This window comes from Canis lupus, chromosome 10 (genome assembly GCF_048164855.1).
Source record: "Canis lupus baileyi chromosome 10, mCanLup2.hap1, whole genome shotgun sequence".
Classification (NCBI taxonomy): Eukaryota; Metazoa; Chordata; class Mammalia; order Carnivora; family Canidae; genus Canis; species Canis lupus.
Window position 1 is genome coordinate 45474888 of NC_132847.1, and position 16565 is coordinate 45491452.

Below are 16565 nucleotides of genomic sequence, written 5' to 3' on the forward strand. Positions count from 1 at the left end.
TAAAATAAAATAAAATATTTGAGGGCAGCCCCGGTGGCTCAGCAGTTTAGTGCCGCCCGCAGCCCGGGGGCATGATCCTGGAGACCTGGGATCGAGTCCCACGTCAGGCTCCCTGCATGGAGCCTGCTTCTCCCTCTGCCTGTGTCTCTGCCTCTGTGTGTGTGTGTGTGTGTGTGTGTGTGTGTGTGTGTGTGTCTATGAATAAATAAATAAAATCTTTAAAAAAATAAAATAAAATATTTGAGTATGGAGTCATGTATATTAAACCAAAGATGAATGAAAGTGCTAACCCTAATACACCTGATGACTTTGACCAAGAGTCCTCTTTTGTAAGTTTCTTTCACAAGAATGTGGTCTCTCACTTCCAAGCATGTTTAAGTAACCTACAAAAGTTGATTTGCCTAAAATCAGTCAGTGTTCTGAGATTGATTCTCCTTATTTCAAAGGCATAGTAGAGCTAAAATATTTTAAGTAGGGCTTCATTAACTACCAATAAAATATCAGTACTTTAGTGCCTCAATTTTGGTAATTTAAGCTTTTATGATATATCATTAGATGATACTAATTAGATGATACTAACCTAATTAAGATTATGAGTACTTTAAAAATTTTTTGTTTTCCCATAAAAAAATATTGCATAGATTTTTAATATACCTCTTTTCTCTCAAATCTCCATGCTTAAGCTCAAACAGTCATTACAGTAAAAAGCCAATGCTCTTGTTGCTTTCTTGATCACCAGGATCATAATTACAATTTTCAGGGAACAAGTCACCTTGCTGTACAACAGAGACTATAAATTCAATATATTTCAAACTTAATGACAACTCTCCACTAAGGAACTAGTCCACCTCCTTAAGTAATGATGTTTTTAAAACAGATGCATCCAAACAAGTTCATGAAGCTCATATTGTATACCAAACATATACTGAATTTTAGAGACATAAAAATGAACAGGATGGGGGTCTGGATTGGTCAGTCAGTAAAGCGTCTGCCTTTGGCTCAGTTCATGATCCTAGAATTCTGGGATGGAGCCCCATGTAGTACTCCCTGTTCAGCAGGGAATCTGCTTCTCCCTCTCTCTCTGGCTCTCCTCCCTGTGTATTCTTTCACTACTCTCTCTCTCTCTCAAATAAATAAATAAAATCTTTAAAAAAAAGTGAACAGGTTAGAAATTGTTTCTGCCCTCAAAGACCTTAAATTCTAAAAGGAAAGACAGGTATTAAAAACATTGCAACTCACAATAATGAAAAATCCAGCCAGAGCAAGGTGTTTCTGACAGCTTTATTAGGATATAATTAATATACCATCAAGTCCACCTGTCTAAAGTGTGCAAATCAATAGTGTTTAGTATTATTGACAGAATAGTGCAAACATAACTATAATTTCACAATATTTGTATCGCTCCCCTTTGACCACCCATCTTTGTCCTAGGCAACCACTAATGTTTCTTTCTCCGTATATGCTCCTATTTTATACATTTCATTTAAATTGATAATAAAATATCTGGTCTTTGTGACTGGCTTTTATCATGCAGCATAAATTTTTCAAGTTTCTTTCATGTTGTCACATTTATCATTATTCCATTTCTTTTACTGTCAAATAATCTTCCATTAAATGATGTATCAAACATTTGATATGGCAGTTTTGAATTTCCTGAATTAACCCAAATGATCAAAAGATATGTACTTTTGATAGTGTAGATATACTGTTTTTCTTTCAATGCAAAGTCCCTTCCTTAAAGTTCAAGATAAAGTTCAACCATGTCAAGTACTTAAGAGACTAAAAATACCCATTCTTTTGGTAGCATAACTTGATACCTGCTTTTGGAAGTAACTTACAGTACAAACCACATTATTAAATGTTTTTTATCATTAAATGTATCTTAAAAATTATTTGAAATGTATAAAGTGATACGTACAAAAATATTTCTGGTGGTGCCATTTGATAGGTTTTAATATTGAAAGCCAACTCCTAATAAAATCAGATTGCTTAGAAAAGCAGAAATGTATAATCGAATGAATATACTTCAGTAATGAAAATTACAGTGTACATCTCTGTTTGTTGTCATGGGAAGATTCAGACATTATAGTATCATGTTAAAGGCAGATGATGATGATAGATAGATGATAGATAGATAGATAGATAGATAGATAGATAGATAGATAGATGATAGATAATCTTTAGCTAACTAGCTACACTCCTATGTATAAAAGGAATATAGTGGGTATATTTGGGGTTGAAGTGGTTATTGGTGGAGGAGAGGGGAGTAAGATGGACTCCTGTAAACTTAATTGGATAAGTTTCCTGGATAGACATCCAGGAGTGAAACACAGGGTCTTGGAGCTATAGTGGTGAAGTTTGTGTATTGTAACTTAGGCACACTTCCCTCATCACTCTCACGCACATACAAACAGATGGAAGTTTGCCAGACAGCATAGACCTTTACTAAAGGACAGAGGAAGGGGAAGAATAAATTACTGCAGTTTGTGAACTTGTAGTTGACCAGGATGATAAAGGCTAGGAAGCAAGTGACAAGGATAATTGGGTCTTTATGCACTGTTTGGCTAGTGTTGACTTAGATGGTGGGGAACAAGAATGCTTACAGACAACTAGCACAACATCACTGAGAGCCTCTGCTAATCATTCTGCCAGAGGAGCAGAAACATAGCAACTCACAGTGTTATGTGGAAGCAAAGCCCTCTCAAAAGGAGGCTCAGGAGGCAAAAGAGGCCTTTGTGCCTCTTACCCGGTGTGCAAGGCAAGTGTGAATGCCTTTAAGATTGGGAAGTTTGAGAAGCAAACCTCCCTGTTAAGCGCCCAGAGGTGACTTTCAAGAATATGTGGCCCTTAGCTCAAGAATGAAAATTGGTTTTGCTTGAAAAAGGGAAAGTTCATCTCTCATAGGAAGATAATTTGTGGTTTGAAGATCACACCTACCTCAAGTCTGAGTCTGGCAGTTCATGATTCACAAGGGCACATAAGGGGAGAAGCTTCAGAGAACAGTGAGGGAAATGGACTTCCTGACAGTTATCTGTTCTGTTGGAACAAAACTTTTCCTGAGCAAGGATGTAGGCTCTGTAAAACAAAGGAAGCTGAAGAATGCCACATTATTAAAGTTTTGAATGTGAAAGATATGTTAGAGGAGTTACATTTTAAGAAGTTACCATAAATGGAGCACCTAGCTAGCTCAATATATAGAACGCATGACTCTTGACCTCAGGATTATAAGTTTGAGCCCCATGTTGGGTGTAGAAATTACTTAAAAGCAAATATATATATATATATATATATATATATATATATATATATATATAGTAAAAAAAGAAAAAAGAAATTACCGTATATTAGGCTAAATTCCAGGTTCTTTGCATGTATTTATACACGTACTCCTTATACCACCCTACAAAATTGGTATTCCTGTGATTTCCATTTTATAGATGATGACAAAGCATCAAAGCATGATTAGGAAAGGAGATTTGTCCAGAGTCATAAAACAGAGGGAGGAGCAGGATTCAAAGTACACTCCTTCACTGAACTTGACCAAACAACAATAGGAAGAAGAGAAGACTGGTCTTAAACTGAATGTTCTAACTGTGTGTGTTCATCTTATCTATAGTATATGAATCTGTCCTTTATTTGTCATGATTTTTCCTTAGTTGTATACATGTATTTTAAAATATTTAAGGTAAATTCAGTGTTTATGCATTTCAGAGTTTAAACATACACACATATTTCCACTTGAAAAATGGTAAATAGATTCTTTTTGAAACATTATGTTTGAAACTGAGATGTATGTATTGGGTGGGATGCTATAAATTGACCAATGAGACCATATTCAGAATAATTTTCTCAACATTCTTAAATTGCATCCCTACCCTGCTTTTCACTATGTCTTGATTTAGTGTAGAACTTAGAGTTAAAGTGTCATGTCTGAATATATGCCTTTAAGCTGTGACAATACACTCACAGCCCAAGAAAACTCAGGTTCCTGGCTCATCTTCTCAAGCAATTCTTACCATTTTACCTTCCTACATACCACTCCACTCATGAGTGTCCCATGATTTGAGGCACATGGCTTTGCATCTTGACTTGTGCTTTACCAGGCCTACTTAGAATTTGTTCAATTACTAACATTCTTCCTAGGTCCTAATCATAATACTCACAACTCACCTGATATGCAAATCAATTTATCTGCATTATAATGACTGCATACAAACTTTCCCAATGTTTCCAAATATTCCATCTTTTTTCTTCCTTCTTCCTGCCTTCCTCCTTATGTCTTTCTTCCTCCCTTGTTCCTTTCTGTCATTCCCTCCTTCTTTCCCTCCTCCTTTTCTTTCCCTCTCCCTCATCAACATGTAACATTCTATGTTAAAGTTACTAGTTCTTCTGCTGAGCATTTCCTACCCTATTTCTCTTTCTAGAAAATTACATCTTTTTTTAAATCTCAGTTGATCTCTGAAGTTGACCTCAATCTCTCCAATTTTTAATAAAAAATGCTCACTGACATGGCCTTCTCTGTCCCCACCCCTAACATGTCAGTTGTGGATCTGGCCTGCCACCTGGAGAAAGCTGCCAAATATGATGACATCAAGAAGGTAGTGAAGCCGGCATTGGAGGGCCCCCTAAAGGGCATCCTGGGCTACACTGAACACCAGGTTGTCTCCTGTGACTTCAACAGTGACACCATTCTTCCCCCTTCCACGCCGGGATTGGCATTGCCCTCAGTGACCACTTTATCAAGCTTATTTCCTGGTATGACAATGAATTCAGCTACAGCAACTGGGTGGTGGACCTCATGGTCCACATGGCCTCCAAGGAGTAAGAGCCTCCTGGACCACCAGCCCCAGCAAGAACAAGAGGAAGACAGAGGCCCTCAGCTGCTGGGGAGTCCCTGCCCCAACTTAATCCCCTGACACACTGAGAATCTTCTGACCTCCAATTTATATCCCAGACCCCCTGAGGAAGGGGATTGGGGAGTCCTACCTTGTCATGTACCATCAATAAAGTATACTGTATCCAGCCAAAAATAAAAATGCAATAGTATTTTAAAATAATGATTACATTGGACTTATATATTTTTGTAGGTGCTACCCTCCACTATATACATTTCCCTTGCTCATAATCTATTAACATCAGTATTTCATATTTTATACATTTTTATATTCAACATACTGGCTAGAAAAATCTGTGATAAATAATAAATATCCAATAAACTTCCTTAATGAATAAATGTCAATCAATCATGAGAAATTATGGTTATTGGCATCACCCAAAATGCTGGCCCAAACATGATTTTTGTATAGCCAAAACATGAATTTCTATTCTTAGTAACATTGATTTAAATATTCACATCACAAAACTCCAGGGAAGGACTCATATTTGCAAGCCAAAGAACATAGTCAAAGAGTGCACTGATGTATGCTTAAGGATATATATATATATATATAAAAATGTTACCTTAAAAAAATAGAATACCCCTCATCATGTAGCCATTATGCAAGATATTATGAATTAGAACTCTAGAGGAGTAACATATTTCCTACATAAATGACAAAATGTTATGGTTGACTTTGATCCCCAAATGAGATATATGGAGTTTACTATTAAAAATTGTAACTTTTAATTACATAATTATATGAGTAGCAATTATGCCTTGTACACATAATACTTGATGAGTAATTTATATTTTTCTGAGTGTTTTTATAGATGGTTTTTAAATAAGATGGTCTTTCTGAGGAAGATAAACAGTAACCAACAACTCTCCTAATCAGGATAATAACAAGTACAAAAATCATGCTGGCTAGAGCTTTTAAGAGCACCCTGAAGTCCATGGGTTACTGAAACATTTTCTTCCAATAGGAGCGGAAGCATATTTAATCACTTCACTGAATTATTTATTAGGGCCATATGATCTTCACCATTATGCATGTGGAAAAAGCAAAGGGCACGGACAAGATGGAGAACTAGCCTAGCTGGCTCCCTTCCTGCAAATAGAAACTAGAGAATCTATAAATGCAAGCATGAGCATGAATTTGATAAAGGAACACTTAACAAAAGCCACTGGGAAGTCTAAAGGCTATTAGGAGCTGGTGTTAGTGGCACTGATTGTGAGAGAGGTAGGAAATCTATTAATATGGCTCATAATATGGCTCACCCCACCATCAAAAAATACCACGGACTAAGTGGCTTAAACAACAGAAATTTATTTCTCACATTTCTAGAGGCTGAGAAATCCCACATCAAGGTTCCAGTCAAAGTGCCAAGAGTCCAGAGTTTCTGGTGAGAGCTCCCTTCCAGGCTTGCAGACAGCTGCCTTCTGGCAATATCCTCCATGACCTCCTCTTTGTGCAAAGAAAGAGAGATCACGCTCTGTGGAGTCTCTCCTTATAGGAACAGTAATCAAATTGGATTGGGACTCTACCCTTAAGACCCTGTTTCACCTGAATTACTTTCAAAAAGGCTCTCTCTCCAAATACAGTCTACATGAAGGTTAGGGTTTCAACATATGAATCGTATTCATTGAAAGACACAAACATTCAATCCATAATAGAAAGAACATCTAAGTTCTGTTCTTATCTCTTCCCATATTGCTTTGGCAGGGTTGCAGCCTGCCCTCTTGCAGCAGAAACAGGCAGAAGTTCAAACTGGATTAAATTTGGGTTCAGTTTTTTTCAAGGCTTGGTGTACAGTGTTGATATAGGTGATACAGTGATATGTATAGGTGATACAGTATACTTTCTATTCTGATATATTAGGAAGCATAAAAGGGCTTGGCTTTCCTAATTTTACTGATATCAAGATTGATTGGTGCTTTGGATGTTGTCAGCCTAATCGATTCATTCATTATTCATTTTCTCCATCAACTCAAGCATTAGGTAGTGGTTTTAGCAGCTATTGATGATTGTTGCCTACATGCATTATTTCAACAGGAAAAACATAAGAATCCTATAAAAAGAGAGAGAGAGATAGAAAAAGAGGGAGAAACTCAGTCTACAATTCACACTTGAAATATGCCCATGCCAAATTATAACTGTAACAGTAGTATCTTTTCTGCCTCTACCTACCCCTTTCTTCAAGACCACTCCTTTGCAGTTTCAAACCCATAGATAGCATCCCAAATATGGAAGGAAGACTGTAACAATGAAGTGGAGAAATTATTTATTTATTTTTTAAAGATTTTATTTATTTGAGATTGAAGAGAGAGAATAGGCATAAAGGGAGGGAGAGAGAAGATCCCAAGCAGACTCCCCACTGAGAATGGAACCCAGCACAGAACTCAGTCTCATAACCCTGAGATCACGAGCTGAGCCAAAATCAAGAGTCAGATGTTTAACTGACTGAGCCACTCAGGTGCCCCTGAAGTGGTAAAGTAATTTTTGTTTTTTAAAAGAAGACAGTCACACATTTCTGCTTTTCACAATCTGAGTCCTTTTTTGACTGGAGATAAGTTTTAAACTGAATGAGAGACTGAATCTTTGATATAAGTGGGCTGATGTTTGAAAATGGAATTTGTCCTTTAAACTTAAAATGATTAGGAAGCTATGGTGTGTGTTAGGATGCAGGGAAGGAAAAACAGAGATTAAATGACTGATTCTTTTGTTTTTGTCACAGAGTTCACTTTGTTAAATAAATTAGATTAATATGAATATATCAAAAGATGTCCAGTATAGTGATTCGCCTTCACGATTTAAGGTAACATTGTAAGAATCCTTAAAATGCTGTCATTACTGAATTGCATCAGTTATCTTGTAAACCAGGACCTCCCTACTTTCAGAAAGGAAAAGTTTATAAAACAGTGAAAATGTCCAACTGTTGAATTACAACATTCATCTTGTTTGGGTACAGATGTAGAATTACAGATGACTGCCACAGTATTTTTCTTAGTTAAAATATACTCTGAATAACTATGTTACAAACTTAATGTTGGTAGAGATTATTAAGAATTGGTTCAATCCCTTTAATTCAATGATTCTAAAAGAAATGAAATTCTTTCAGTGCTTTCCTACACCAGTTGAAGCAAGCACAGTAGGAGTGCCAACTAGGTAAGTCAGTGGCTTTGTGGGACTCAAGACCATGGACGTGGGCTATGTGCATAGCTGAATCATCTAGACAGGGGAATCTGGAGGAAGGGGAAAGGCCAATACTAGTGAGATGAATTTGGCAGTGTAAGGGAGCAAAGGATCAGAATTGTGAAGACACACAAACGAGGCCATAATCATATAAAGCTGGAAGGGAGAAGTCATTGCAGAGTACATTGTATTGTACCCATATTTTAGAAAAGGACCAAACTGTGTGTGCTGCATTTCCAATGAGAATTTTCAGCCAACTATAAATATTTTGAAGATTATCATTGTCAAAATAAAATGATTTGCAATATTTCTTATTATAATAGATGGAGAGTGTGATAGTTGATCAAGCACTTTACCTTTATGGACATTTAGTTGGTGTTTTTAAAATCGTCCCTAATTATAAGTAACACAGAGATAAATATTCTTATATAAAAACTATTAGTTGTTATAAATTATAACTTATAACTGTTGATTTTATTTATTTGCTTTACTTAGTTAAGCATGTTTATTAAATGTGCATGTCAAAATATGGTCATATTTATTCTACCTTTTGGAATTTAAATATTTAATCTCTTTGGAAATTATTTTAGGTTATGGTGTAGCAAAAATGTAAAAGGAAAATTTCTAGTCTATGAATTAAGTAAAATCATCAGAACATTAATAGTTTAGAGAGATAATTTTAGTGATATAAAAATTCTAAGGGCAGTAGATAAATATATGCAAAAATATATCACTGCCTTTCCCTAAATTGTGAGGATTAAATCTTTTCCCTTGCTTTTTTACAAATTTATGTGCATTACAAATGTTTTTACATGAATTCATCAATATCTGTATTCAAAGAAAAGTAAATGAACAACATATCAACAAAACCTGTCTTGATGGCTCTGCTCAGAGTTGACAGAAGTTCTGATTTCTCTAAGTTCTAAAAGACATAGTTGTGAAGCCAAAACAACATAAATCAAGTTAAAATGACAGTACTCTTAGAAGTACAGAAGAAAACACCGAAGTACTAGTAAATTAGTGTCCACTCTTTAGATGTGTTTTTAAAGAAAAGTGATCCGATTGTATTCTAAAGCAAAGGTCACTATTGTCATTAAACATATCAATTCTCCCCTATGTTAACTATAGGTTTTTGATGAACATGCATTATGAATATTTTTCTATCTCTGCATTAGACACAACTGTACTGAAATTTTTACATGAGGATCTATTTATGACCACAAAGTTATAAAGTTATTGTCATTTTGAAATAAAGCACCCACAAACAAAACTACTGCCTGTACAAAAGCATGTTATAGGGTCTTAAGTTACAGAACCAGTGCCTTATTTTTTAGTACTTAAGTTGCTTTTACATCTTCATTACTATATATCCCTGTGCCTTTGTGTGAATTTGAGGTCATATTGTTAGGATAGATTCCCATTTATTTATTTTATTTTATTTTTTTTATTTACTTATGATAGGCACACAGTGAGAGAGAGAGAGGCAGAGACACAGGCAGAGGGAGAAGCAGGCTCCATGCACCGGGAGCCCGACGTGGGATTCGATCCCAGGATCGCGCCCTGGGCCAAAGGCAGGCGCCAAACCGCTGCGCCACCCAGGGATCCCTAGATTCCCATTTAAAAACACATTGTGTATTGTCAAATTGCTTTTCAGAAAATTTGTTCTAATTTAAATATAAACTCTAATGTATGAGAGAGAAGATTATGTAACTTGCCAGATTATATTTCTTCTTTGCGGATTTTGATTGTTTTGTTGGTGGAAAAAAAGAAATTTATACCAAAATGTTACTATTCTTTTTTTATTTGGATTTAATTGACATGAAGTTAATGCAAGTGATTTGCTAAGTTTACACATCCTGGGCTGTGTTCACCATAACTTTAGCTACCAATTGTCCTGTTACATCACTGTTACAGTATCATTGACTATATTCCTTATGCTGTGACTTTTATTCCCTTTAGTCATTCCATAATTGGAAGGCTGTTCCTTCTGCCCTTCACTCATTTTTTCCACACCCCTTCCCAAAAACCCCCTCTGGCAACCATCTCTTTATTCACTGTATTTACAGGTCTGAATCTGCTTTATGTTTATTCATTTGTTTTTGTTTTGTTTGTTTATATGTGTTTTCAGATTCCACTTGTGAGTGGACTTTGTCTTTCTCAGTCTGACTTATTTCACTTAGTACAATACCCTTTAAGTCCACTTTTGTTGCTGCAAATGGCACAATATCATTCTTTTTTATGACTATAAAATTCATAGATATATAGAGATAGATATAATATCATATTTTCCTTATTCATTTGTCTATTGATAGAAACTTAGGCTGCTTCTATTTTTTTTGTCTAATGTAAATAATGCTACAATAAATATAGGGGTGCATGTAACTTTTTTATTTGTGATTTTTGTTTTCTTTGGGTGAATACTCAATTATGGAATTACTGGATCATATAATGTTTCTATTTTAAATTTTTGAGGAAACTCCATACTGTTTTCCACAGTGACTGTACCAATTTCCATTTCCATCAATAGTGCACAGGGTTCCTTTTTCTCTGCATCCTCACTAACACTTGCTATTTCTTTTCTTTTTCATTTTAGCCATTCTAACTGGTGTAAGGTGATATCTCATTGTGGTTTTTAATATTCATTTCTTTGTTTTGTTTTTTTTTAAGATTTTATTATTTATTCATGAGAAACACAGAGGCAGAGACATAAAGCAGAAGAAGAAGCAGGCTCCCTGCAGGGAGCTTGATTTGGGACTCAATCCCCAGACTCTGAGCCAAAGTCAGATGCTTAACCACTAAGCCTCCCAGGCATCCCTCATTTCTCTGTTGATGAGTGATGCTGAACATCATTTCATGTGTTTCTTGGTCATCTGAATGTCTTCTTTGGAAAAAATATCTAGTTAGGTCCTCCACACTTTTTTTTTTTTTTTAAGTCAGATTGTTTAGGGTTGGTTGAGTTGTATAAGTTCTTTATATATTTTGGATACTAACCCCTTATAAGATATATTATTTACAAATGCCTTCTTTCATTCAGTAGGTTGTCTTTTTGTCTTGTTGATTGTTTCCTTCACTGTGCAAAAGCTTTTTATTTTGATGAAGTCCCAATAGTTTAATTTTGCTTTTGTTTCCCTTGCCTGAGAAGACATATCTAGAAAAATGTTGCTATATCTGATGTCAGAGGTAACTACTTCTGTTCTCTTCTAGGATTCTTATGGTTTCAGGTCTCACATTTAGGCCTTCAATCCATTTTGAGTTTATTTTTGTGTCTTGTTTTAGAAAGTGGTCCAATTTCATTCTTTTGCATGTAGCTATCTAGTTTTCCCAGCACCATTAATTGAAGAGATTTCTCCCCACTGTATAGTCTTTCCTCTTTTGTCATAAATTAATTGAAATATATAACTGTGGGTTTATTTCTGAGCTCTCTAATCTGGTCTATTGATCTATGTATCTTTTTGTGTGTCTGCATGTGTGTGTGAGTACCATACTGTTTTTGATTACTACAGCTTTGTTGTATATCTTGAAATCTGGTACTGTGATACCTCTAGCTTTGTTCTTTCTCAAGTTTGCTTTGATGATTCAGGGTCTTTTCTCATTCCATACAAATTTTAGGATAATTTGTTCTAGTTCTATGGAGAATGCTGTTGATATTTTGATAGAGATTGCATTAAATCTATGGATTACATTGGGTAATATGGATATTTTAACAATATCAATGCTTCCAATTTCTGAGCATAGACATCTCTCCAGTTGCTTGTGTCATCTTCAATTTCTTTCATCATTGTTTTATAGTTTTTGGAGTACAGGTCTTTTACCACTTTGGTTAAGCTTATTCCTAGGTATTTTATTCTGTTTGGTGCAATTGTAAATGGTGCTTTTTTAAAAATTTACTTTCTGCAACTTCATTATCAATGTATAGAAATGTTACTGAGTATTCGTTTTGTATCCTCCTACTATATTAAATTCATTTATTACTTCTAGTACTCTGTTGGTAGAGTCATTGGGATTTTTTATGTATAGTATCATGTTGTCTGCAAATAGTGACAGTTTATCTTCTTTATCGATATGGATGCCTCTTATTTTTCTTCTCTGATTGCTTGGCTAGGACTTCCAGTAATATGTTGAATAAAAATGGCAATGATGGACATCCTTTCTTTTCCATGATCTTAGAGAGAAAGCTGTTGGTTTTCCACCATTGAGTATGATGATAGGTGTTGATTTTTCACATATGCCCTTTTTTATGTTGAGGCATATTCTCTCTAACCTCTCTTTGTTGATTTTTTTTAATAATGGCTAGAAGTCAAATCTCAAATACTTTTTCATCTATCAACAAAATTGTTTTGATATGTATTTATTTCAGCACTTGGAAAGCTGAATATTTACCTAAATTTTGTGTGAAATATACATTTAAATTTACAGGGAATATTTTAATCTCTTTATATATTTTATCAAATGAATATCAGAAAATTCTAAAAAGTAGCCAAAGCAAGTACATGCTCTTTTAGAAATAAAATATGTTGATAGTACCTGAAAGGATTTTATTTCTTACCTACTTCTTTAGCTTTCTAGTTTCACCATCCTTGCTGAATAGACAGTCCTTCTGAGAAGGATAATACTATGAGTGACACTCTCCTATGTTGAATCAAACATAAAGATGTATACAACAGAAGGTTAGTGAAGTAGGTTGAATTGTGACCTCCAAAAGGATACGTGCAAGTCCTTTTCCTCTATACTTGTGAATGTGACCTAAGTGGAACTATGTCTTTGTAGATGTAATGGATACAAGATGAAGCCATACTGGATTAGGATAAGTCCTAGAATATTCAAAACTATGAGAGAATAAATTTTGATTGTTTTAAACCCCTTCCTGTGACATACTGGGTTTGCTGTGGCAACCCTAGGATACGAAAACATCATATATTAAATAACCAATAGAGGTGGCCTTGAATAGATAATGGAACAGAAGAAAATGAAGAAAGCAAACTAATATTTACTGAGAATGTAGTACAGCCCTTCCACTAACAACTTTGTTTATTTTTAGGATGGATTGATTTATTTATTAGTTTGAGAGAGAGAGAGAGCATACAAGTGAGAGGAGGGACAGAAGACAGAAGGAGAGGGAGGAAAATCTCAAGCAGACTCCATGCTTAACATGGATCCCAATGCAGGACTTGATCCAATGATACTGAGGTCATGACCTAAGCCTAATTAAGAGTCAGACACTTAATTGACTGAGCCACCCAGGCACCACTACACTAACAACTTTCAAATGTATGTCATTAAGAATTATACAAATGTAGTGACATACATATGATTGCAATTTTTAAATATTACAATGAAGGCTTATAAAACTTTAGTAACCTCTCTTATATGAATATATAGTCTTTCTTAGAGTATTCCAAGGTTTACACAGATAAAGTTTTTTTCTGTTTTTGGATAAATATTGACCATCAGTACTCTCAGGCACTATTCTAAACACTGTAGATATAGCAGTCTTCAAAATAGACAAAAATATCTTCCCTGGAGAAATTTCAATATAATGGAAGCAGAAAGATAATAAGTAAGAAAAATGTATAGCAGGGAAGCCTGGATGGCTTGGCAGTTGAGTGTCTGCCTTTGGCCCAGGGCATGATCCCGGAGTTCCGGGGTCAAGTCCCATATCAGGCTTCCTGCATGGAGCCTATTCTCTCTCTCTGCCTATGTCTCTGCCTCTCTCTCTCTCTCACTCTCTCTCTCTCTCCCTCTGAGTCTCTCATGAATAAATAAGTACAATCTTAAAAAAAGAAAAAAGAAAAATGTATAGTATGTACATGGTAATGTGAATGATGGAGAAATTTTAAAAGGACAAAGCTTTCCAGAAGTGAGTTTCAATTTTCAAGAAGGTTTTACTGAATAGGTGCTATTTGAATAAAAGCATAGAAGACAAGAGAGAGAGAATTGTGTATTGAGCAAAGGCATTTCAATAAATGCCTGAGTGAGAGATTGCATGGCATGTGTGAATAATGGCCTATTCAACATTTTAGCTGGAGAAGAATGAGAAGAGAAGCTAGAAAAAAGTTGAAAGTGCCCAATTTGGATAATACATATAGGTAATTGTAAAGATATCACCTTCATTGGGAATGAGTGGGAAGCTTTTAGAGAATTTTAAGCAGAGGAGGGGTGTGAAGTTATTTATTTAATGATATATAACTTATCTAGAGTAAGGTATGAGTAGGTATGGTTAATATGTTCATTTTTAATTAATAAATCATAACTAGAGCTCCAATTCCAGTTTTCATTTTAATAACTTTAAAGAACAATTCCTGACCTGGTTTTCAAGTCACATACAACCATTACATTCTGCAATAGAAGTGACCAATTGCCATTAAATCTTCTGAATTCATGTCTGTTATCAAGGGGATAGAGAAATAAATAAGAAGCATACATATTTCCTCTTATCAATTAAGTGTTTAGATTGGAAAGAAATAAGTTGGTCTTGTTACTTACTTTTTGTTTTTAACTGCTCAGCATTTATTTCACTTTTTTTTTTTTTTTTTTCATTTTCCCCTGGAAAAACATACTGGGTATACTGAGAATGAGAAGTAGTTTCATTTAGACAATGAAGTACTTTATCCAGTTCTCTTGAAGAGGAATACATATTCCATAAAGATTCAAGATTTGAAGCTGAATACAATAATAAATTGGTATCTGGAATTTTTCTTTGTTTGAAAAAGAAGCTATTGTATTTTCAGTGGCATGTGGTTGCCTACATCTTTTAAAGATGTTTGTAAATAAAAAAAATGTGTGTGAGAATGTTGGGCAGCTATTGGGTTGGGTTACAATGAACCTCTTCTTTGCTATTCATAGTACATATATTCACTATTATTTTCATCAGTGTAATCACCCTATCTTTCCATTCTCAGTTCATGTGTTTCTGACATATAAACTAGACCTGATTAATTTGAATATGGATTTTTCTCTGCCTTCTATGATTAGCTCAAGGATACACACATCAATGATACACATTTAGAATCAGTAAAAGATAAAGAGCCTTTTCTCTGGGATTGTTGGAAGATGTTGCAGCACTTTTTTAACATGGAGGAATGTGAAGCTAGAATTGGTGGAACATAGCACATGCAGATGTTAAAAAGTCAAAGAAAGAATGTAGAGATAAGTGAACTCTTGGATAAGCCTGTTTTAAATTCAATCTATTCATAGATTTCTTAGTTGCCTAGCATAAATTCATCTTCTATCTGTTGTGTTGCCCAATTTGAGTTGGATTTGAGTTCTATGCACTTAAGATTACCTTAACTGATCCATTACCTAAATCAGAAAAACTCTATTTGTAAATACAAAATCAATGTATTTATGCTGAATCCCCTTTATTTAATCATTATACCCTATTCTGCCCTTATATATGAAACAGTTAAATATTCTAAAAGGGTAAAAAAGACTTTTATAGAAAATGTATAGTGAATTATATCTACAGAAAGTTTTGCATGACGATAATATCACAATCAACCCATCACCAATATATACATATATGTGGTGTTTTTCTCTAGCAATACTCATGCTTTGGCTATAAATTAATCACACGATTGTCTATAACATCCTCTGCAAAAACAAAGGAATTGAAGGAAGAAAAAATACACAATATTGTCTATCATACACATTTATTAGTTAAATTACTTAGCATGTATATAATCTTCCCAATGTACCACCCAAGAAAAGCAAAAAGACTGTGAACATCAAAGGTCCACCTAGGTCCATCTCCTTGAGCCAATTCTATTTAAATTCCTTCTGCTTTCTCCATTTTTCTTGCATACAATGATATTTTTTCCTGTCATGTTGCTATTTGTTGTTCATAAATTCCAAGGCATAACCAGTGCATGCAAATCACAATGTTTTTATGAGAAGAGGAGTTTAGTGCCAGTACAAAGATTTATGACACCATATATTTTTTTAGTTGCTATTAGTCACACAGGCATTTTAATGTAGAGATTAATTTTTAATAACTCTTCTATTTGCATCTCTGGACTTATTGATTTGAAACATGGTGGTGGCAGTGATCAGGATGTCTTTTTATAGTCAAAGGAACTTTAAATAAGCCTTTCCCATAAGTCTGCACATTTCTTACAATCATATTCACTGAGCTGAAAAATGTTTTGTTGTTTGAAAATGATCATAGTGGACATATTATGTGACTGATCAAAACTCTATTTAATTTTGAAGACACTACGTAATATATTCATTTGACAATAAGAAGAAAAAAACTCACTTTATCTTTTTTATATTTAAAAATTTATTCATAAATAAATCCAAAGGACCACAGCTTAGTAAACCTAATGTATTTAGAGGGCAAATATGCCATGGTGTATGTTCTTTAATTTTACTCAAAAACTTACTCCTATTGTTTTGTAAAGTTATAATCATAGCACGTAGGTAAATAAAATAACAAGGTCCTACAAGCAATATATTATTCAATTTAATTCTCAGTAAAATTCAACAAATAAAGTC